This window comes from Thunnus thynnus, chromosome 19 (genome assembly GCF_963924715.1).
Source record: "Thunnus thynnus chromosome 19, fThuThy2.1, whole genome shotgun sequence".
In the NCBI taxonomy this organism is placed as follows: Eukaryota; Metazoa; Chordata; class Actinopteri; order Scombriformes; family Scombridae; genus Thunnus; species Thunnus thynnus.
In genome coordinates, this window is record NC_089535.1 from 20210416 (window position 1) to 20233758 (window position 23343).

The window sequence follows — 23343 nt, forward strand, 5'->3', positions numbered from 1 at the left end:
AGCGGTCAGGGAGGAGGACCAGGGTTGCTTCCTCACTGACTGCCAGCACTTTAGAATACACTCCTCTGGGACGCAAAGAATTTGTCCGTCAGTCGGCGTGTGTGTGTGTGTGTGTGTGTGTAGAAGAGATATTAAGGTTCATAACAATGCCGTAAACTGTTGCCTCAGTATTCCACAATCAATAGAGCCCACTCAACATATCAGCATCAGCGACCATGAACAAGCACTAGTACACATTGTCCTGACTGTGTGGTATATTATTCAAAAGAACAATTTTATCTGAAGCACTTCACAGAAATAGTAGAGCACAGGTTTTCAGGGTGAATAGTCCACTTTCAACTGTGAACTGTATTGAGTTTTCACAATATAAAAACAATGAACAGGGGGGATATTTTTGGAATTTGTTGGCGCCAACAAAATCATGGATTGAGTCTTTCATGTACGCCAGAAAACTTGGTGCTTTGGCGCTGATCACTGAGGTTTAACTAAACAAATCCAAACAGTCTACAGTCACTTCCCATCTGCCAGTGTTTTGAATCAGGTTCATCTTCAGCTGCCTGTCGTTTGGGTGTTACACAGCTACAGAAAACTGTACGGTGGCACTAGAAATACTTGTTTTCAGAGCTTTGATAACTGTGAGGAGGACCAAGTACCTCAGTCATTAGTAAACCAGAAACCTTAGCCAAATGATATGAACATACATACATACATATGAACATACATTGCGTGTCTTGGGTTGGAGCAGGATTAGGGTTAAGGTTGGGGTCAGGGTTAGGGTTAGGGGGTAGGGTTAGTAGCGTTTTTATGCATTAATAAGTAAATTAGTAAAGCTTTCATAGAAAGCAGCAGAGAAATTGATCTTCCACACAACTGTCCCCTTAAGCCATTGTCTGGACCAAAATAATCACCACAGTTTGGGGTTGCTCAGTGTTATTTGAAATCAGATGATTAAAGGTTCTATGTGTCCAAAAACAACTGTATTGTCTTTGCTACGGCAACAAATATAGCAATGTTGACAATAGTTATTCTAAAACCACTGTCCATTATGAAGACAGCCAGCATCTTATCGGAGTGTATTGTCCATGTAATGCAGTATATGTGGTTCATTTGGACTGGGACTTCATAGCAACTGAGATGTTTAATCATTTATTTTGTTTAATACTTATAGCATATTGTAGGTGGCAGTAGGCAGGTGACAGTAACCATGATTCTTGTTCTTACTTCCATTGTTATTTTTAGCACTCTTACTGTTTCTTTTCTTAATTTTAAGTGGTTTCTCCAACTTCATATCAGAGTGTATTCTGTGGTTAAAGAGTGGCGACTGCAATGAGACAGTAGTTATTTATAAATATAGTGATGCTGGATTGCACATCCTATATTTAACTCGAGCCTTGTCGGTATGAGAAACAATTACCCAACCCTGGATTTTGCCTTTGCAAGGACAACACTACAATGTGTAATCAGTTCATGTAAGTAGGCTACTTGAAATGTATTTGTAGACTAATCTAGACAATAATTTCTTATAGTGATTGTATAGAATTACCAAAAGTAAATAAAGGTCTGCTGAGCAGGTCTGAGCAGGTCTGCTCAACCAATAACAATCCAGCCACCAACTCATTCCAGTGGAATCGCTGTAATTAGTGTATTACCTTGCTGGGGCAAACTAAATCCGTGCAAATTTTTCATGTCAAGTTCAACGTTGGTAAATCTCAAAGTCACATCGTTGACCAAAAGCAAGCTCTCTTCACAGTGCTGACCTTTGATGACTAGTTCAAAATGGAGGAAGCGATCATAGCTTATTAGCTGCATTGCACCATCCACTTGTATTAAACCTCCTCTGTCATATAAACATTCAGCATAAACTGCTCCACAAAGCAAGAATAGTTTTGCAGACAATTGTGAGACGGGAGTCAATGGCACACATTTTGAATAAACTATGTGAAGCTAGTTAATGCAGAAACCCAAACATGCTGTATGTCAGTAACTGTGTCCATGCGCTTTGATATTGAAGATTCTCTCAGTTGTATCTTCTTTTTACCCTCACCTTTTGAACCATTGAATACGTCTGGACACTGTCGCCTCCCGTGTGGCTACTTTTCCTTGCTCCTCCCTATGTCGTTTCCTATTTTCCCTTTCTGGTGGGAAATGGGTTTTACCTCTGCTTCCCATGAGCAGCGTGTGGTCTTGCCAAAATGGACGAGAAGCAAGATTTGTTACCGGAGGAGGATGCAGGTTTCTGTAGTTCGAGGTATTTTTAAGTATATATTACCACCACTATAGATACTGTATTATACAGAGCATCCTACAAGACAAAAGTTATAAATATTCATGGATGGGGCAGACAATCATGTCAGCATTAGTTGTGCACAAACCCTTGTCAAATTGCTTGGAACCCTGACATTAATTGTCTTAATCTTGATCATATATTTTAATCTAAATCAAAGCCCTTCTCTGTGAGGATGACTTGTCAACGATAATGAACAAACACGCTAATATCACTGTAATACTCCTGTAGGGACTCATATTGTCTCTGTGGCACTTAATGAGTTCATATTACTGTAAAAATAGTGAGTAGGGAAGACTGTAGATAGGAAGGGTTGGTGATAGGAATAGAGGTAGGAAACTTCACCAAGGCAGAATTTCCTATAAGACTATTAGAGTGGATGGATCAAATGTGTCTTTCAGTGTGTCAACCGGCAGCAACTCCTCAATGGTCTTTGGCTAATGTGCAGAGTAAAGAGAGCCACCCAGCCATGCTTGTGTCTGGCACCCTCTAGTGATCAATCCTTAAACATGGCCAAAACTGTGAGCACAAAAAGAGAAGAAATAATGTGATGCTGCTAGTTTGTTTCATGACTAATCCTACAGTAACACTGCTGTATTTCCCATCTTCATTTTCATCTTAAAATACAATTGATCCTGTAAAGAATCAAGTGGAGACATTGTTGGATTTAGAGGTTTGCTACACTGGGTACTGATCTTTTGAGGGGATAAAAACTATTATGTATGAAGTCTCTATAAATCTTTAAGAGGGATGAAACATTATTAGCAGTCCTACCTAATACTAGATGTTACTTAATTGTCTCTACCTGCTTTATATCTTATAAAGTCTGGGCTCTTTTATATCAAAAAGATCTACCAAAGACCTCTATTAACCCACCTAATGAATCTATAATCTATCTTTTTTACAGAATAGATTATGTGGTTTGTGTGTGTGTGTGAGTGTGTTTGTGTGTGTGTGTGTGTGTGTGAGAGAGAGAGAGAGAGAGAGAGAGAGAGAGAGAGAGAGAGAGAGACACAGGGCCATAACCTTAAGTTGCCCCTCCTTCCCCCCTCTAGATATAGTCTTTATTGTGTCTTCTCCAGTATTATGTCTTCTCCTTATACTTGTGTACCTGGCATTGTTACTATCTCTGTGGCGATCCTGAAAGAGACCAGTGATGTCATTGTCCCGCCCTGTCAACCAACCGCAGGCCAGTTGCTATGGATACGCCCAGGGTGGGCAGCAACTGCTTTCCACATCATACAGGCGGAGGAGGAGGAAGAGCAGACATCTGGTTTTATGTGTGGTGGATGATGTGTGTATATTTGGGCATGTGTCCACATGCATACAGACTGTCAGAGATACAGAGGCAGACAAAAAGCAATGATAGACTGATGTTATGAAAGAGGAAGAAGGTCTGACCGCACTGTAAAGACTAGTGTGTTTAAACGTGGTACTGTGTGTGTGTGTTGTGTGTGTGATGGTGACAAAGTTGCTTTCTAGGCACACTTCTTCTCTTGCAGTTTTTCTTGTATACTTTTCCAGACACAGAGCTGTTGGAAAGATGAGATAACCTAGATATCGGTGGAGGTGAGCCTCAGTGGGCGGAGCTGTAGAGTCATCTTTTTTCCCTCTAGTCCATGAAGGTTAGTGGCAAAATATGACAGCTATATCAGCTTTATCTGCGCATGTTTACTGTCACTCTCAACATGTCAAATTGTTCAATGAAGATGAAATTGACAAAAAAAGAACAACATTGGGTACATTTAAACTATGATTTTATTTTCTTTTCATATATGTTAAAATAGCTGTAAGTTTGTAAGAAGCTGAAGAAGCTTTAAGTCTTCCCCAAGTCAAAAATATGTCTTAGTTTTTCAGCTGGATGTTTGATTAATGAAGTAATAGAGCTTTTGTTTGTGAAAAAGCCATATTAGATAGAAATGATTATTGAAAGCAAAGTATTTTCTATATATGTGGTTGATTTTTCACCAGCTATTCTAACACCGGCCTTGCTGAGATTATATTAATGGCTTCAAACACAAGCAGTTGTAATGTGTGAAGATCATGAATCTATTCATTATGTCTAACATAAGGCTAATGGATATTACCATCCTACATGTTCAACATTAATAAAAACATTTTGGCCCTGTCGACACCTGGCATTAACATGCATCTTGGGTGATCCAATCACAAGTTGACACCTCTAAGTACATCAGTTCACACCTGGCATCAGAATGTGTCTCCACATGCGTCTCGAGTTTCCACATGTGATCGGATCTCACTTCCCCGCTCTATATGCAAATAAACACGTACATCATTTCCGTTTGCAAAGACCAGCAGCACTTTCTTACCAAAACAGCTGATCTGTGGCGTAATACAGTGTGAGGCATGTGTAGGAATATGGAAGTTCTACAGTTTAGAAAATGTAGTGCCAAAGGAAAGGGCTGTCTGAAGGTAAAGTTTTTAATTTTCCTTATTAAATGTCATATCTTGGAAGGCTGGTAGTTTAACTAATGACACATGACTCCACATGGATAGAGTTTAGGGTTTTTCCAGTCAGTAGCAGGCAAGAGTCACGGCTTAATATTTTGCTTCCTTCAAAACCACTTACTAAAATTCCTTTTTTGGCATTTGTAAGTTTGCTTACTCACACTGAAAAACCACATCACAACCTTCAAAGCTGTATCATGTATCAGCAGACTGGCCTTAACCGTCCTCTGCGCTGAGGTAGGTAGAGATTTATAATATGCTATTATACGGCACTCTTCTTTTTCTTCCTGTTTCTGTCCTGTTTGTTATCTGCGCTCCAGATCACAAGCAGGATGTGAGGAGTGACACTTGGCATAAAAACAGATAAGGAGCGCCTGCTATTTCCGTGACAGGCGAGGCCAGGTGAGCAGGTGCGAGTGAAACCTGTTAGCCTGTGTTAATTTCACAAATCCAATTCACATCACTTAGAGGAGATGTACAGCATCCATCCACCCGGTTTTCTTACACGTCTTATTTTGGGCTACTGAGTTATGATCTTGTTGTAACACCCTGTTCATACACCCAGATACAGAAGCTAGAACTCACATAGTTTGTTGTTCCTTCTTACTTAACGGACAAGATGTTGAGATTGTTGAGTCTTTCAAGTGTTTGGGCATCATATTGACGATAAGATGAGCTTTTATAGGAATAAAGATACGTTGAGTGAGAAAAGCCAGCGGCATCTTTTTTGTCTGAGGAAACTACCCAAGTTCCAGGTTGACAGATCTTTAATGATGTTATTTTATAAATCTTTTACTGAGTAGGTTTTCACTTTTTCTTTCATTTGCTGGTATGCAACCTCAAACAGAAAAACTCGTTAACGAGGTTGATGAAATGTATCTGAACTGTATAAAGAACAGTTGTTAAAGAAAGCAGAATCCATCATATCTGACAGTACCCATCTCCTGCACTTAGAGTTCCTGCCTCAGACAACCATCAGTCAAAACTAACAGATATAAATTCTCTTTCATACTCTTTGCCGTTTCATTGCTCAACTCTGTAAAGTACAAGTAGCATCAGCATATCTCCAACCATGCCTGTTTCTCCTTTTTTCTTCACTGATATTCTTACTTTTATACTTCATTTGTTCACTTTTTACTCCTGTGTTTTTCTATTATGTGTGGTTTTTATCTTGTGCGTCTCACCCTGTTGTTTTTATTGCTACTGCAACAGAACCAATTGCCCCTCAGGGACAAATAAACAGAATTTTTATCTGATTAACTGTACTTGGCTAAAATTCACACACAAAACTAAATATTGCATTGATCGCATACTTTCTATCTCTGTTCTCTTTATCTGTACCATTGTATACCGTTGACAGTGTAAAAAAAAAGGCAAATTACAGGTTGTACTGTTGGTGACATGACAGGGCCAGCAGTATGAATACTAATCTATACACCAAGAATACTCCATTAGAAGAAGAATAACAGTCGTACGTAAAGAATATAACTTCGGTTATAATTTACTGAAGATCAGATAAATGTTGAAGTCCAGTATTTCACTCAGAAATGTAGAGGAGTATAACTTTAAATGTCAGTACTTACAAACTGAAGTAGCACTTGTTGACCTCTGCTAGCACTTTTACTGTGTATTCATTCTCTGTTAGTAAAATCATTTGTTTGCCAGATAAAGGTATCCACCCAGGCAATTTTCTTTGTATTACATGCATTTAGTTGATTTTAACTGAGAACATCAGCTTAACAGGCTTAAATTATAAGCTTGTAGAATCACCCAAAAGGACAAAAGGAGGGCGTACAAGGATAGAAGCCAGATCACAAAACACTCCAGTATCCCTGAGGAATGATGAGACATTCGTGTTTTGTTCAGCCAAATGACCGTGACGGAGAACCTTTTCATTCCTCTATATACAGAACCTGTTTTGACTGAAAAGATCTGTTTTGATATAAAGATAGATACCATATGTAAAATGTTTTGGGTTTTTGGAAAGGTGGAACATGAACCGAGTGCAGAGTTTATTGTAAGTTGAAATCTAAAAAGAAACAGGGGGCTTTGTTGGAACTGAGAATTTCATCTTCAATGAATGTTCAACATGACACGTGGTGGTTTGGTGCTCTTAAATCTGTACTTTCTAGAACCTCTGTCTAAACTACTGTACCTCACATTTGGGGTCTAATGTTTGACTTTGAAGCAGTTTTGTTAGGTACAATTTTGGTGTCTGCAGTTTGTTTTCACTGCAGTTGCATTCAGAGCGAGGTAAAATGGTATCTGTCTTGTCTGGTGTTACGTCTGAGGTTAAGAAAATAAGCCTGGAGCAGCAATATTTGCCAAGCAGCTGTGTCTGACTAAAAATATTGCACAGTTCTCAGAACACGGCCTCATTGTGCCGGTTTATCTACACTATGTTTAAATTTAGAAGTATATAGTGGAGCAAATTTGAACAGCCCTACAGTGTCCTGATGTTATGTTACTGGAAGAGATGAATATACTGTTTATTATGTTTCTAATAAATATGGCTAAGCTCTGAAATGAGGGCAGATAGACTCTGTAAACAGTACACAGCTGAACTGCAGTGAAATGATCTGAACTGAACTGGATCACACTTTTCTGCTCAGTTAAAAACTGTGTGCTCTCATACTGCCACTGTGAGGCCAAAGACAAATATTCTTAGATCGTTATGTAACACGATACAGGGCACTTCAATGGGCTCGTTGCAGTAAGTATAGTTTGCTGTTGCCAGATTGCCTTCTAGACCTCATGTAGCCTACAGACTCCATTTGTCTCTTTAGCACTGTTTCGAGTTAAGAGGTCCTCTGGTCTGGTAATTGATTGATAGTCGGACAAGATAAGATGAATCTTTATTGATCCTCTGTGGAGAATTAAGGTCACTGCGGGGGTGGGACTCAGCAGGGAGAGTAATAATAGTGATAAAACTCTTAGCAAACAGACATAAACAGGAAAAAAACGACTTCTTATCTTGATTAGGCTCACTACATATGAAACACACGCAATATAACTATATGTTAAGTATAAATAAACACATAAAGAGGTTAAGTATGCAGTATTAGCTTAATCTTGCTGCAGTGGCCTAGTTATATCAAGGCTGCAAAATATGACTGAACTCCCTCAAAATGTAAACATGCATATCTTAAACGATCCCATGCACGCTCTGATTTCTGCAGAATCAAATTTCTCCTCATGGCTTCTCTGCAAGATGAATTTCTCAACTTGTCCTGTGGCAGGATACGAAAAAATCCAAAAATACCACACTGCTCCCCCACAATGATGGCTAAATGCGCATGGAGCTGTCTGTGCAACATGAAACAGCAGTAATCCAAAAGTAGCGCAGTGTGGGTACGGGTCGGGTCAGTGCCATATTGTGAAAGGAAGGGCCTTTCGCTGCTGTGTCCCTCTCTTTGTTTACTTTGCCCGTCCATGTAATGACAGAGAAATCTGTAAAACTGCTGCTGCTGCTGCCACCACATCGCTCTCATTTCTGTCTCCTTCCGTCTCACTGCGAGGTTAGCGCCTTCTCCTGCGCACAGTGGCTGCTATTTCTTGATCGCTTTATCACTTTTTTGTGTGTTGCTCAAGTTGGGTTACAACTGACAAAAACCACCTCACAAACTGCCTCTGTTTCCCCCCTCTCTCTCTCTCTTTTTTTCCCCGTTCTGTCTGTGCTCTCCAGCCTCAGTGACCTTAGGTATGTGTAATAACCTGTACAAAGATTGTACTGTTTCTCTTTTTTCCCCCCTCACTTTATGTGATTTCCAGTTTAAAGTCAACAGCAGGCAGCAGACACTTACTACACCGCACAAAGACACCGCTGTTGTCCTTGTGTCTTTGTGTTTTGTTTTTCGTAATGTGTTTTCCATTAGGTTTGCATAATCGTATGGATAATCTGAAGGGACCCTTGTTCTTTCTTGCCTCTTTTCTTTTTTGTCTCGACGCGTTTAAAGTTCAGCAACACTGGAGTTGCTCTCTGCAGGCGGATACGACAGCTCCTCCTCTTTCTTTTGCTCCTGTTTATGTGTTCATCAGCGTTTGAAACAATACGGGTTTCCATAAAAGAGCTGCTGCTTTGTCTTTGTTGCTTTCTGTCATTAAAGCGTCCACTAGTGCATGTGTTATTAGTCTAACAGCCGTAAAAATGGGACAGACAAGGTGTCTGGGCTTCTGTGCTTTTAGTTACAAGAGTATATTTCAGAAATGTTTACAAGGGGGAGGTAGATGTAGATCTTATGAAAATCCAGGTTTATCCATGATCATGCTCTCTCTGTCTCTCTCTCACTCAGACACACACACACACAGATAATGCAGAGTCCATATGCTTCCCTACTATTCACCTCTGTCCTATCAGTAGTGGAAAGACTCTGGTTGGTGTCCCACAGGGTGTAAATATAGTTGCCACACCCTCTGCATTCACACAAACACACCCACATCCACAGTGTGAATCAGTGTCCTGTCCGAAACATCAACAACTTTGAAATTTCTCCCGCTTTCACAGCATGACATCGCACCGCAAATGAATTACCATTTTTTTAAAAAAAGTTTTTCATAAATTAGATTTTTTTCCTGTGGTTAATATTTGAAGGTTATTTGTGTAAAATAATTCCGTCATGGGGTTTCACGTTTAGGATTTTGTGTGACTGAAAGGCACTCCTTTGACTCCCACACATGTGCTCTGTGGCTTTATTGTACCCACTGGAGAAGATTGTTTTCTGAAAGCCCCGAGAATGTAGTCCCAGACAGCTGAGCTTCTCTCGAAGCATTTTTCAGCACACATCTGAGACCCTGGCTCACAATGGCAACGGCTTGAGAACTGTTTGTGCAGCACTGCTTATGTATAAACATGCAGGGAAAAAGCCAGGTTATCCGAGCTTTGCTGGAGTTTTGCTTGGAGTCTTTTACGATGATAACTGACTCAACTGGTATATAACTGTGCCCAAAACAGAACAAGGGTGAGTTATTTCACAAAGCATCCACTAACTTAGAGCTCAGAAACTTTCTAGCAGCCTGGAAACGAAAGGTGTTCAGAAATTTTGAAAATACAGAGTGAATTCAAGTCTTCTTTGTGATACAGATGTGTAGTGGAGTCAGAAATGCCCACATATCATGGCAGCCTGAGTTTGACTCTCATTTCAGCTTTGGTTTTCTGCTTCCTGTCTGTTACTATACAGAGAAACTCAATAAAGTTGGAATTGGCTACATTGTAAAAACAAAAAGTGAAACCAGACCGTAAACACACGACAGTGTAACACAGTAAAGAGTTATCTTTGAGGTTTTAATTGCTTTTGTAAGTAATTGAAACCACAAACTGCAATATCTCCTCTTTGAAAAAGACAACACGTCTATTCAGCAGCAGCTGAATGAACTGACTCACGCGAAGCTGCTCCACAATCACAACTGTACTTTGTCTACAATGCTCTCTCTTTGACCATTCACAGCTGTTCTGTTTATACCCGAGCGAATGTTATCCTGGCGTTTGTGACGATGTCGACGCTGTTTCAGCACTGGTGATAAGCTACGGTAGCTGGTGGCTAACAGACTCTCTTTCATGCAGAGATTTGATAGATGAAGAGGTGGAGCATGAGCCTGATTTACTGATGCCAAATTGACCCAGAGCCTCTCCACAAGCCCAATTTCCTGAGCTCACTCTGATCTCCATCACTCAAATACATGAACTATGAAATAACATATATTCACTGCATGTCGGCTGATTAGTTTTAACTTCACACCCACTTCCTGATACTGATAGAAGCCCTAAAGAGGAACAGTCTGTCCTCTACTCCAATACTGAGATTTATTCTTTACCATATTGTTATTTAAGTTTTTGTTGATGCAGGAGTTTGCGCTGAGTCATGTTTTCTTCTATTCTGTGCTGCACGGTAACAGTTTCTGCTACTTTAGGTTGTCTTGTCCCAAAAAAAAAATCACATTTTGAGGCTTTCCCTTTTTGCCGCGTCTCTTTTAAAGTCCCCATCCACTCCTGAATATTTTTTTCTTATTGTTCAAACAGTTGGATGTTTGAGCTTCACTGTGCGGAGTTTAGTAGAGTTTGACACTAGAAGGCTGTTTTCACATTCATCTGCTGAAAGTGGAAAGTTTCTCTGTGCTCATTGAAAATCTGAGCTTTAGGTGTGGTCCTGTGAGCAGGATTTGTGACATCTCAACTAGTTTGAAGCCAATCCTGGTCCAATATGTAACTTACACTAGTGTACATACACTGAGAATGGGCTTTACGGTGAAATAGAAAACATCTTGTGTCCAGCAGTTAAACTTCTGAAATGAAATACATTTGCATATTCATAGATTCTAGATGTTTTAATGAGGGAGGAGTAGATGCTATTTTTTACCAATTTTAACACTGTAATTATACTTTTGTGTGGAAAACAGACACACAGCATTGTTTCAAGTAGAGTATTTTTATATGTCTTAATATATGTCTGGAGAAGAACTTTAATTTCTCCGGCATTTTATGCACTTTCAAGGACGTTCTTGCTTTTAGATACATGCATGCATTACCTTGCTGAAGAGGCAACATTTCCAGTCCCTGCAAACCATCTTCACTCTTTGTCAGTTCTCTACACGTTGACATGCAATCTAACAAAAATATTATACTAATTGGAATATAAGTTAAGTCTTGTTTCTATGGATAACAATGCTTGCTAATTAGCCACTAGGCATGCTGCATTTTAACTTTGGTTTCCAGTTCACATACACTTGATACGCAGCTCTTTCATTCATTTTATGCAGTAAACATTTCAAAACTTTCATTTAACTTCAAGTCAGTTTTCATTCCATCGCTGCCAATTAGTGTCTTTCCACAGTCTAAAGTTAATTCATCACTTCAGGAAAGAAATCTGATGAATCTTCTATGCTATACTACCAGTAAACAGCTCGTAAAAATCTAAAAAAAAACAACGAACAAACAAAACAAAAACGAAACCTGAATCTAAAATGCATGTTTTGTCTCAGACAGGACAAGGTGTAGCCCAGCACAATACCCCCACCCCGTCAGTGGAAAACACTCAGCATCATGATGACAAGAGCTAGCACTTTATTCATAGCACCGGTGATCTCATGCCCCAACTTTATCGGGGAATAAGTGACTATCCCGCAGCAACGCTTGATGGGAATCAGGAAGCTCCTCCCAGAGACACAAACGCAGGAAGTGCACACAGAATCACATCACCCTCTCCTTTTTTTCCCTCTTTCAATCTTCTCAATATCTCACTCTCTTTCCTCTGGCAATTACACCCTGCTTTCACTTGCCTCGCTTCTATCTTGTAACGTACTGTTTCTGCTTTATGAGTTTCCCCTCTTCCTTCCTTCCCTCGGCTCTCGTTTTCCCTAAAGCCTCCCTCCTCTTTTTTCCTCTCTGTTCTATCCCTCTCTTTGTTCATTCCTTGTCAGCTCTTGTCATATCTGTTTTTAGAGAGGTTACACATGTATACAGTTTAGCTCTTGGTGTTTGTTTTCAAATCAGTGCACAGAAGAGATTTTGCTCTAAGGTTACAGAACTAGTAGATTTGTGCCCTGAAGAATCCCCTACCTCCAACACTTCTCAAGTTACAGTGTGTGTGTGTGTGTTTGTTGTGTGCATGTTAACTGCTGTGCGAAATGAGCGTGTTTGTGTTGAGCCACATGTAGTCTCACCAAATTATAGCTCTATTTTGGGAGTCTGGTTCGATGCTTCAAATGTGGCTTACGTAATTAAAGTGGTGTACATAACCCCGCTATTGTTGATACTTTCCTCAGGGTTTGATATATCTATCTACTGCAGTGCATGTTCACTCTACAGCTAAAAGTGTAGCAGCGCTCCATTGTTAGTATCACATGTGATATATATCTGATGTTTTTGACCAGTGTTAACAAGATGAAGCACAATGTTTGGACCGTGTGGATGGGATGTAAGAATGTGATTGTCAGGCGTTTGACCTTGTCATAAAACTGCCACGGTTGGCTGAACTGAGGGTCAGAACATGGGACATAAGAAGGGAAAGCCAAGAAGGTGATATGATCTGTGTTTTACAATACATCTCGGTTCAGTCAAAACTGAAGACTACACAAAGCCTGAAAGAAAAGCAGATGCGCTGTAACAAAAACAGATGTGACGACTCTTGTTATTGTGACTTTGCTACGCGCATCTGTTCAGTATCCGAGTCTGATCATGCTAGTGTTGGAAATGTGTTACGTCCTACAACAAACGACTTGCCGAAAAAAAAAAGATGTAAGCGGCTATGCCACAAGGAGCATAAAGACTAAACAAAGCCCTGAGTGTATAAGTGTATGTACAGTACCTATGTATCATGTCTTCCAGCCTCTTTCCTTGTTCTTCATCCTGTTCCAGCTGTTTCCGCCGTGCCTCCTCTTCCTCCACTCCCATCCCCTGGAGGAGCCATCGCTCACGCATGGCTTTGGACTGAGGAGGAAACAGAGATGTGAGAGGTGCTTACAGAGAGGTTTTAGGTGATGTATAGTAACACATTTTGGCAGCCACATTGGAGGTCCTCCTCAGCTTGACACTAAGTGACTTTTTGACTTTTTACAAGCAAGACAGCAAGTTAACTTCACTGACTCTTCTTGAACTACTGGCTGTGTTTTGGAGTAGGAAAATCCACCCCAGCAGATTATTCAGACTTTTTCAAATAGCTCTTCTTTTCTAGCTTGGTTGTGATATATTTTAATCTCCGTTATGAAGACTAATTTCTGAGAGATTATTGCGATGACTGCCAAGCACAGCTAGAACAAATAAATAAACACATAGGCCCACACATGAACCCAGATTTTACATAACACAGATAGACTCCCACCTCAGCTGTTACACTTTGCTAAAGGTGAATCCTATCAGGCCAAGAGAACTAAGGTAATTAATTCATGTGTTATTTACAGTTATTACGGGTTATTTTGTTATGTTCACACTTAAATACATGAAAATGTTTTGTTGGTATTGAACAATCTCTTATAGAGAAAAACAAGGCTGTTTTTTCTCCTAAATTTGTCTTTCTTAAATTCCAAAGAATTTGCCTTGTGCTTCCATTTGGGGCATTTTGAGTATTGCTTTTCTATTGGATTTGACTAACTCTGCAGTTCATTGAGTTCTTGTATGTGAGCCGTATGCTCTTTGATCAATTTACTGCTGTGTGATGAGACTGATGGGACTCTTTGTTGCACAAACATTTCTCAGAGGTAGAGCTGAAAATCTAGCTATCCAGCTGCTGCCTGAAGACACAACAAACTGCCCCCCCATTAAGATGCACCACCAGGTCTATTTAAAGTTTGCAGAGTATTATTCTTGGATTGGTGTGGGGACAAAGAGTTATGCTGGTATATATACAAATCAAAGGTGATTACTTTTTTTAGTTGATTCGTGACTTTGCACAGCCAACAGGGCACCCCAAAAAAAGCCAAATATAATCTACCCAAATAGCTATGAGGGCAGGATGACTAGCTTGAATTTGTGAGGTAAGATAACTTTAATATCTTACCTAAAATAAAATAATATGTAATTAAAGGTATAATATACAGAATGTAGTTGCTTCAGCACACACATCTAGTTAAGGACTCAAGAGTAGACCTCAGAACCACGTTTACATCAGAAAATACTTATAAAATACAGGGGTGAAAGTACTAAATGTCTTACTCCATTTCATGTTTTAAAGATGACTGCTAGAGCCGTGTGTTTATGTTTCTAAGTCTAATGTCTTCATCTCTGTCTGGGACTCTGCCAGAGTTGAGCAGGAACACTTTAGTTTCACCTTTGGCTGTTTACTGTCAAACCGTAGCTTGGCTCCAAGTTGTAGAGCTGACAATTAACAGCATGAGTGTATGTGCGCACAAACACTCAGAAACCACACAATGGGCTGCGCAGAAATTATTCCAAAGCTTTTTACCACCTGTTGTCAGAATGTTGCAGCTGGGCTATTTGTTTGTTTGTGTCTGTGTGTGTGGCTGCTGCAATCCCAGAGACCCAAGGTAACCTCACATAGCCACATCAAGTGCATCACATATTCAGAGTTGTCAAACTCTTCGAATGAAACTGAAATTGCACGTCCTGTTTATCAACTAGACTGAGTGTATACTGACAGAAATAAATAACACTAAGAGTCTACAGCCATGCTAGCGGCTCTGTGTGGCTGTACTTGGGGACAGCGTTGTTTTGAGCTAAATGCTAATATTGGCATGCTAACATATTAATGATGACAATGCTAACATGCTAATGTTTAGCACGTATAGTGTTTACAATATTCAGCATCTTAGTTTATCATGTCAGCTAATAACAATTGCTAACTAGCACAACACACAAAGTGCAGCTGAAGCTGATGGAATCATCATTATTTTTGCAAGTGTTTGGTTTAGTATTGGACAAATTCATTGTCTAGGAACCATAAATACCAAATTTTGTCTAAATCCATGTAGTAGATCTTGAGATATTTCACAGGAAAGTGAAAACTTTGACCTGCTGGTGGTGCAAGAGGAAACGTCAGGGGACTACTGAAGTCTGACGGATTCATTCTCTGGGTATCATGAATGTCTGTACTAAATTTCATGGCAATCCATCCAATGGTTGTTGAGATGTTTCAGTCTGACAATGTCGGTTTGAAGTCTGATAATTCACATCTCCATCCCTAGAATCATGCCACTAGTATTGCTATAAAAGGACCTTTGGCATAACTCTTTGTTACAGTCTATCTTGAAAACCAAAATGATCAGTCACTCTTTGGTTAAATAAAGGTTTAATAGGTTTTCTAATTTGCAGCTTTAGCTTGAGACCATACTGAGCCAGCTGCAAGTTTATCTTAAAAGAGAACATATATCACAGGGTAAATCAAGATCACAGTAATATTCTGAGGTAAAGAAACCATCATTTAACCAGTGGAGGATGCTGGCCTGTAGTTTACCCTGACATCTGACCTCTCTGTGGAATTTTACTATTGCCAAAAAAAAAAAAAAATCACTACATGTAAAAAAGTTTCCAGTTCCACTGCAGCAGTCAACAAATCAGTTATGCATAAAGTTGTGTAGGGTAATCGACCAGTTGTTTCCTCTGAGGACCAGCCTGCTCTCTGCTCTCTCTCACGCTGTTTAACAGACTTTCCATTTCCTGTTGAGCTCTGACACACAACCACTCTTACAGGAGAGGTTTATAGCTGTTTAGATTAGAACATCTAACCTAATCTATGTCTTTAAGTATTTAAAGTTCAGCCTCCAAGAACAAATAATTATTTCTAAAACTGAAATATATGTCCTGCGACTAGTACTTTACCTTCTTACGGCGACTAACAAACCATCCATTTTTTTTAGATCACCAATTTAGAACAGAAAACCGCCAAAATACACCCACAACAAGATTGAAAGTATTGTGATGTTTACATGGTTCCAGACTCAGATCAACGCCTCCATTCTGAGAAGCTTGAATCATACAGTGCAGAGGTCCTTATCACATCTCTGGGCTCCAGTCTCCATTTCCTCTCCCAGGCCACTATGTCTCTGGAGAGCGCATTACAAAGCCTGCTTCATGCTGCCTGGCTGTGTGGCACTCAGAGGTAATGGCCATTAAATGGGACTGCGTGACCAGACACTGATTACATCTGGAGTTCGAGCCTACTGGTGTTGTATGCAAGAAAACTAAACAGAGCAGCGCGTTGGCTCTGTAGATCAGTGGGTAGGGTTGGGGCTTGATTCTCGATTAGGTTCAGTGGATAAAGCAGAGGGCTAACACTTTGGGGTTAGTTTGCATTCAGATGACATCTGTTGCTATCTCTGGGGAATATGGAAAATACACAGGAGATAGATAGATACAAGAGGCAGGCTGCCTCACGTACTTGGAGGAGGTTTTTCCTCCAAACATCTGAATTTCTGCAGGTGGCGCTCCTTTCTTTGTTCACCTAATGTGGCTCAACACATCATTTTCTGTGCAGCAGGATGGATCTTTCACCGTGTTTAGAACAGCAAATGGAAAAGCTTTTGTGAACTGAATATTGGCTGCCAGCATGTTATTACTTATCTTCTGTTGTGGGTTTCTGTGGCAACGCATTGATGCCACCATAACAAAAAAATATTTGCTCAATTCCTTGTTATAATGAGAAATTTTATAAAGGTAAATCAAACCATATAAACCAGTAATTTTCACTTTTTCTAGACAATGTATTCTACAATATCTTCTGTATAGGCACTAACTGGATCTTCTTCTTGTTTTAATGATATATAGAAGTGTCTGTTATTAACAAGACACTTAACAACTTATCAACTTATGTTATAATGAAAGTTTGTTTTGATGATGTACATTCATCATGTAAAATAATGGGAAAGTTTTGCGATATAATCAGATAAAACGGTAAATTGTTATTACAAGAAAAGCTTCTTGTTTTTTCAGAATAATTTAGTAACTAGTAATAATGAGAAAAGTATATAATTATAACATGAAACAATCTCCTATATCTATTATTACGTGAAAAGGATTGTGTTAAAATGAGAAAACTTTCTTATTATAGACAGCACAGGCTAGTAGTCTAAAGTGCAGTTACTGCAGTAGCCAAAAATGTCAGCAGTTAACGTCATACAGTATGCTCTTTGTTATTACTTTTCACTGTGACGGTCACATGTTGTTATTGTCATTTTTGATTGGTTGCCCAGCTTCAAGAAGGTTGAAGCCCCTAGACCTAAAACAAATCATTTTACCAGTATACATGTGCCACGACATGATGCAGAGTAACTCATATTGTCATCATCATCAGTGGTGAGAAAAGAGACTGAATATTTTGGTGGCAAAGACAATATGTATCAAGTATACTTAAAAATTATACTTTTTTTTTGCTAATGATAAACCTTTCAGGCTCAAATTTATGCAGCGCTGGGACAGTTTTGATGTTTTTGCAACAGTCACACCAAACTGATCAGTAAGGCTTAGATCAGTTTGCACTTAGAATAAAGAAATCTGGACACAATCTGGATTGTGATCAAAGTCAGGTTCAACAGCTGTGAATCAGCTTAACCTTCGTGAATGTCTGAACTGCATTTGAGCACAATGCTTTAATGGCCTGAAACACACTGTACACATGGCTTTAATCAATGTTTCTCTTCTGTCGATATTTCCATAAATGGGTGTTAAATACTGGAAAACACCAGCGTGCAGGAATCATAATAAAGGATCCATTCATGCCAAGTGTGTTTAAAGGTTCTAATTAAAGAAAGGAATGTATTTTTATTGCAAATATTAAAACTGGCTACCATATTTGTAGTATAATGGGTACCCACAACTGTTTCCCCACCCATGCTGCATCTGTACAGCATTTATGGCTGCAGGATTTTCCGTACTATTCTTCTTAGAGGTGAAACAAAAATCAACATTACAGAATGCAAAAAGTGCCATTAATACATTGAGTTTATGAATTATACCTTAACTAAGTAGTATCACACATATACTGTAGGTTTATATATCGTGTAGAGTTAAACTTCTTTTTACTTATTTCTGACTTCAGTTTTATTTACGAATACATTCTAAAAATATGATGAAGAAGCAAACATTTGTGCATTAAGGTTGTCATAAGTAGAAGCTTTGACATTATGTATTTGTGTGTGTGGTGTGTCTCCACCTGACAGAGATAGTCATGTGTTCCTCTGAGCTTGCGTGTGTGAGGTCAAGGGGCATGTTTCTCATTGGATGAAAGGTTTAAAAACTCAACATTAATTACAGATGCCTGAAAGCTAACTAACAATCTGTCAGCAGTTTGTTTCCCCATCTATGCAGCACTTATTATTTGAATGTCAAATCTATGTTTACTTGAAACAAAATCTTGGCTTTCCAGAGGTAGCTGGCAGTGATTATTAGTGGGAAATGTTTATGTGTGATTGGATTTGAGTGTTTCTCTGGAAAGAAGAAAACAGCCAGGCCTGTCTGTTCTAAGAGGCCTGCGCACCAGGAGCACTGAAATTTTGGATGTTTAGATAAAATGAACCACTACCTGTTGGCCAGAAACTGACAAACACATTTATCTGTGCACGCAAGTCATTAAACACACACGCATGTGCATGTAAAAGTAGCATGCAGGAACAGAACAAAACTGTAAAACAAGGCACATGATGTACCTTTGAGAGAGCATGCTCTGGCTCTTTATCTCTCTCTGACATTTAGGGTCAAGGTAAGAACACACACACACACACACACACACACACACACACTATCCTCTGATCCTAACCCACCTACCTGACCTTCACCTTTACACGGACTTCATTCTCAGTTAACCCCAAAGTCAATATCTGACGCTTCACCAGCATCTCATTACCCACCTCTGCTTCTGTATTTCTCACACACACAGAGTAGTATAGTAGTTAATGACATGATAGGAGTTACTGTAATGTGTTGAGTGTCGCTGTGAGATAGAATACCAGTGACTGGCAGAGTATAAGAGGGAATGTTTGTTGTTTTTCCTAGTTCTCAGAGTGGAGTCCTTGAGGGTGTCCCGGGGCGTCCCCAGCAAGAAGGGGAATAATTTCCTTGATGTGAAAAAGTTTGAGAACCACTGAGTTAGTCTATATGCAGGAGTCTAAGCTAGAGGCTAGTTCAGCGCTAACAGCACAGTTAGCAGTTTCTTATTGTTTTGCTGTTGGCTAGAGTCTACAGTAGCCTGTGTACTGTTAATAAATTGTTGTTTTCCTCCCAAGGGACACCACAGTATTTCTATGGCTTAGTGGGTCCAGCCCACAGAAAAGGAAAAGCTATGTATAAACTGAGTAAGTTGGCTTTCTATCAGATCCAACCAACACACTGAATCAAGACAGATTTTAGAGTAATTTCACCAGCAGCAGCACCTCCATATTTTAAAGATCCCCTCCAAACATTTTAAGACATATAACAATAATCTGCTTTTGAATAAGTTGTATCTGATTGAAAAAGTTCTAATACCTCATTAAAATACTTTATATGACATATACTGTACTCCTTCTCCCTCACTGAAAAAAACACAATCTATCTATATGCAAATATTTTTGATTTCAAGTTTAACAGCTGTATACAGGATGTCTCCTACTTCACAGAAAATTGTATTCTCAGTGTATTTGCACATTTGTGTAACTTGCATACTGGATCATGATTGGCTACAAACCAATTGTGATGACTTAAATTGAGCACAACTTTCCTCCCTCAGCAGATGAATGTGAAAACAGACTTCTTGTCTGACATCATTCTGCACAGTGAAGCTCAAACATCCAAGTGAAATAACAATAAGCTTCAATTCTGTAAGCTAACCACCTACAGTCCACACACACACAGACACACACACACACACACACACACAAACCGACCTTGAGGTGTTGTAGCTGTAGCACCAGGTCATCGAGCTGACTTCTTTTGTCTTCAATCTCAGTTTGCCGTTTTCGCTTCTCCTGAGGGACAAAGAACAGAAGACATGAAAATGAATATCCACTCGCAATGAGTCATTAAAAATGTAATGTTTCATTGTTGTGGATTGATACTATTGATAGTTTCATTAGTTGTTTTTTATTGGAGGGCAGTGAAGAAGAACATAGTTGAGCATGATGATGCACTAAAGCATGCTGTTCATTGTTGTTTTAATCTTAATGCTCATCATCTGGAAGACAAGATCTCCTCAGGGCAATTAAGGATTTCATACATTTAATTTAAAGATGAGCAGAGACTTAATGGCTTCTTATACAATATATTGTCCAACTTAATTTTGAAATTGTCAGTCTACTGGTTATGTAACGTCACAGAAGCTACATCCAAGTTTTATCCCAGTGTGTGATTTCAACAATACAGAAACTAATCAGGGAAAGTTCCAAAACAGGCTACAACTCTAAACAAAGCTGAGATTCCTTTTTATGATAAGATTTCATTAGTGCAACAGCAAATCTCCACTACCTCGACTACATCTCTAACATTCAACTTCTCATTCTAGGAGATGGGGAGAAAAATGATCCCCGGGTGCACGCGGGAAGGAAGTGAAGTATTCGCTGGGTCAGAGGTGAGAGCTTATCAAGGGTTGAGAGGGGTTAGGGTCCACAGGCTATCTAAAGACGAGAGATTAGGCCTTGAAACCCTCAAAACAGAGCTGAGGTTGAACTTGAGGTGAGGAGAACAATCCTTAACTTCATGCGGAGATGAATGAAGCTGATGCTGGGGAGGGCCGGGCTTGGCGGAAGATGAGTCGGAGGTTTGAATCATAAAAAATAAAATAAAATACTGAAAAGACAGGGGCGATGTGGGGCGACTGTCAGAATTTAAATTGACGCATGGGAATGTAAACACAGCGGATCCCACCGCAACCCTGCTTGGGGCTGAAGGGCATGAGATACTGTAGATGTGTGTGCGGCTTTATCTCTTTCTCTCTCTCTCTCTCTCGCTCTCGGTGGGAGCAGAGCAAGGATTTCTGGGACGCTTCCTGTTCGCTAAATATAACTATCAGGGAAAACCCCAAAATGTGAATAAACGGTTAGACCGCATCTCAAAGAGAGGAAACCTCAATAGAGTGATGCAGGATTTGACAAGAATAGATGGGAGAACTGATAGCAGAACTTAAAAGAAGTGAGATAAATGGGATAGAAAATGTTAAAATAGAACAGAATAGTGTAGTCGCTTATCGGAAAATGGAAGAAAAATGAGTCAAAAATCAATATAGAAAGTTGAGTTATCAGGTTATAATCAGCATCTCTGCAACAGTTTCGTTTTTACTCTCAACTGGAAGAGGCTGTCCTCACCAGAACAGTGACAGAATTGATCATTTGAACATATGATTTATATTGTGTTTTCTCGACGGCTGTCTCTCAGAAGCAAAGCCAGAAGTAGTGCGACATTGTTATAACGCTGCCAAGAATCCTACGGAGGAGGTTGGAGTATGTGGCTTTGACAACGGAGAGTGCTGTTCACAATCAAAATGACTTTCTTCAAACAATGACCATAATCTTTTCTTAACTATAACCGAGTACTTTTAATTGTCTAGATTTAGTCAAACCACATCCACATTTTTGTAACAGTCACATGGTTTGTTTTGGGAAGTTCTGACAAATAACCTGTTTTGTCATTTAGGTTGGATAAGATTCTGCGTTCGCCCTGGGTCTTCGCCTCCAGAGTCTCTGTTCCATGGTGAATAGTAATACTAACAGTGAGTAGTAATAGTATTTTAGTCGTATAATGTCCTCTTGTAGCAAGAAACACACACACACACACACAGCTTTTTGCAAAATCTGAGTGAAAACAAGTAGACTTTCTTTAAAAAAAAAAGAGGAAACACAAGGATCCTTAAAAACAGAACAACACAGTCATGAAAAAACAGAACAGAACAGAACAGAACAGAACAGAACAGAACAGAACAGAACAGAACAGAACAGAACAGAACAGAACAGAACAGAACAGAACGAAGTAAAACAACTTGACGTTTTCAGGCTCGCTGGGAGGACACATCACGGAGCTACGCACAGGCTGTGAAAACATCTGCACCGAACCTGAGGTCATCTCTCTCTGTCTCTCTCTGTCACACACACACACACACACAAACACACACATGTACACGCACACCGCAGCAGCCTACTTAGCAGCAGTTCCCATGGCTTGTGAAGTACAGAGGGCCCGATCAGGAATATGGTCACCAGATGTCAGGGACCATACAGGACATGTGGTCGAGGAATGGGCAAAACACACACACACACACACACTAATATAAATCCACGGTACTCTCACAGGCATGAGTAAGTAGACCTTAATATATCCAAAATAGAGAATCCTTGACTATACAGTAATGCACACAGGAACACACACACACAGATGCTTGACATCTCTGATCAAAGATTGCTCGGGTGCCGGTTTCCATCACATTCCAGAAATAAAATGTATACCGTGGGCATTTACAGTAATGCTGTTTCCATGTGAAACACAGTATTCTATACAAAAAATAATACTTTTAAGTCTGTGGTCTTCATACTGTATAATAAAGTGTCCTGAGGGGCCTTTAAGACAGACAACAGCTCTGCAGCAAATAACACAGACTCCTCATTCATTTCATGAGGCAGCAGAGCGAGGGTGCTCGCTGCTGAGGGATGTGACAAAAAAAAAACAACACAAAAGGAGGCTAATCTAGTAAAAAAAAAAAAAAAGTTTACACTAGCTCATATCTTGCTGCAGCACAATGCAACATATTCTGCAAACACACCAAATCAAATACTGCACATCCAAACACGTAAACGTACCAGCTCGTGTAGAATACCTCGGAGCATACTTTTCAACAATTTTCCAATTTACCAGTTATCTCACAAGTGCTGAGATGGAGAGGATAAAATAAGATATACTTTAATGTTCCCGTAGGGAAATTTGTTCCACATTTGTTCCTGCAGTTCCATAGAAGATAAAATCATACTTACTGAATAGTATAAGAAAGAATGTCAGCATCTTAACAGCACATGGCGTCCATACACAGTTTGCACATACATATACGCCACAGTTTGTATGTACAGATATACACATATACACCTACTGACAACGGCGACATATCGCACGACCCTCATGACCGATATCTACATCACATGTTAGTGTTTAGAAGCTTAATGGACATATGCAGGAATGAATGTTTGTAATGGTT

The 23343-nt window shown here is 39.6% G+C and overlaps 1 pseudogene; it reads right to left on the reverse strand.

Moving 5' to 3' along the window:
• The window catches only part of LOC137171253 (PALM2-AKAP2 fusion protein-like), an 80094-nt pseudogene that overhangs the window by 37419 nt on the left and 19332 nt on the right, over positions 1–23343 (reverse strand).